The sequence below is a fragment of the Echiichthys vipera genome (assembly GCF_963691815.1).
Source record: "Echiichthys vipera genome assembly, chromosome: 23".
NCBI lineage: Eukaryota > Metazoa > Chordata > Actinopteri > Perciformes > Trachinidae > Echiichthys > Echiichthys vipera.
The window spans coordinates 14,740,143-14,742,642 of NC_139848.1; positions in this window are offsets into that span (position 1 = coordinate 14,740,143).

Genomic DNA, 2,500 nt, shown 5'->3' on the forward strand with positions numbered 1-2,500 from the left:
ATTTGTCTTATTTTAGCTCCCAGCAGAGAAGGCGGTGCAGGGCCCAGAGGAGGGGGAGGGAGGCCAGCCGTCAGTGTCCCAGATGGAGGCAGAGTTTGTCCAGCTGACCTTCAGGAAGCAGGTTTCCTACAGGTAAGACACCACCAAACAAGAATCATGCGTCCCGCTTCCTGCTAACCGGTTTTTCCTGAATGTTAGGCCACTTACCTGTCCCTGAAGGGGTCACTGGCTGTGTTATTGAGACTGTGCATGTGTGTTTCAATAAATAATTGTGATAGTGACAGTTAAAGGGGCGCCTGTTTGTTTGTGTATTTCAAGTGAAAAAGGTTAAGATCAGCTTCACGCCCCAAGCATCATTTCATTTTCTATTATTTATTTAGAAGGACGAAGTAAATTAATCAGCATTTCTGTAAATTCGCCAGTGAAAAGCTAGAAAATGTGCAGACACCATCAGGGGCGTGCACAGACTTTTTGAAGGGCAGAGGCGATAAGAAGAAAAAGGGCACATATAGCACATCCTCGCTACTGGAATGGACACTTTAGCACAAGTTTTAGTTTCTTTGAAGGCACTTTAGCACACGTTTGGGCTCCTAGAGGACACTTTAGCACACGTTCAGGCTCCTAGAGGGTACTTTAGCACATGTTTTTGGTTCCTAGAGCGCACTTTAGCACACATTTTGGCTCCTCGAGAGCACTTTAGCACAGGTTTTAGCTTTTAGAGGAAACTTTAGCACATTTTGGCTCCTAGATGGGCACTTTAGCACATGTTTTAGCTCTTAGAGAACACTTTAGCACAGGTTTTGGCTCCTAGAGGGCACTGAAACACATGTTTTGGTTTCCTTGAAGGCACTTTAGCACGCAATTTGGCTCCTAGAGGGCACTTTAGCACATGTTTTGGCTCCTAGAGGGCACTTTAGCTCACGGTTTGGCTCCCAGAAGGCACTTTAGCACACGTTTTGGCTACCTAGAGGGCACTTTAGCACACGTTTTAGCTCCTAGAGGGCACTTTGACTTTGACAACAAAACTGACCTTATGAACCTGGCCACATGATTGGCCAAGTGTGTCCCATATTCATCCAATCAGTGACTTATTTAAAAAAAATGTTTCTAAGGCCCCTTTTATATGATAGAATAATTGGTAGAATACTCGATTCCAAAAGGTTTCAATAACCGCAGCCCTAACTTTAGCATGTGTTTTGGCACCAAGAGGTCACCTTAACTTTAACTGAAGCTAACTTCAGTTAACTGAAGGACCAGGGGACTCTTGTTAACAAAATATTGACTGAATAATAGAGATGGATGTAGCTTCACTTTCTGAAAAGTGAAGTCAATGATGAAGAGTTTTTAAAGCTGCATTCTCTCTAATGTCCACCAGGGGGACGCCACTTAAAGCTGCATTCTCTCTAATGTCCAGCGGGAGTAGACTCCACTTAAAGCTGCATTCTCTCTAATGTCCAGCAGGGGGAGACTCCACTTAAAGCTGCATTCTCTCTAATGTCCAGCAGGGGGAGACTCCACTTAAAGCTGCACTCTCTCTAATATCCAGCAGGGGGGTACTCCACTTAAAGCTGCATTCTCTCTAATGTCCAGCAGGGGGAGACTCCACTTAAAGCTGCATTCTCTCTAATGTCCAGCAGGGGGGTACTCCACTTAAAGCCGCACTCTCTCTAATGTCCAGCAGGGGGGTACTCCACTTAAAGCTGCATTCTCTCTAATGTCCAGCAGGGGGATACTCCATTGGCTCCATAAAGAAGTGTGATTGTATAGAAGTCAATAAGAAAATGAGCTTAAGCTTCTCTCTTGATTTATTTCCTCAGTAAACATTTTCCTAATGAGTTTATGTCTCAGTCTCTAGTTTCAAGTCTTCTTCAGTTCAGCATGATGCTCATTTAGACAATGATGGTCCCATTTAGAGTCAAATAGACCAGAGAGCAGGGGAGGTTTTAGGGCTAAGCTACACGGCCACCTGTCATTCAGGATAGTGGTTTAGTAATGTGTATCCATGGCAACTGTGGACATTAAAATAGAACAAGTGAACCTGTTTTTCAAAATGGTTGGTTTCCATCTTTAAGAGGAACAAATGGAAGTACGAGTGCTGATAGTTTGCAGGTTTTTATTCTGCAGAAACATGGGACAGTCCTGAAGTAATAAATCACACATGTCTCGTTACTGTGAAAAGGTCACTTTTTATAGCTGCTGACAGACAGAGCCATCTGTCTGCAGACCAATAACACCAAAAACAAACATTCACATCTAGGTAAAAAACATCGGTCAACATCACCTAATTGCCTTTTTTTCATTAACTGCAATAGAACTGGCACCAAAGTCTGGCAGCAATACAAGATTCTAATGACGTAATGACACTTTTAGATGTTCCTTGTTGCAGTCCATGTGAATGACATCAGTGACAGGAAGTAAACCGTTACTTAACATTCTAGAAACGTAATTCAGCATTTTTGAAACCGTGACTTAACATTCTAGAACTGTAACTTGACATTCT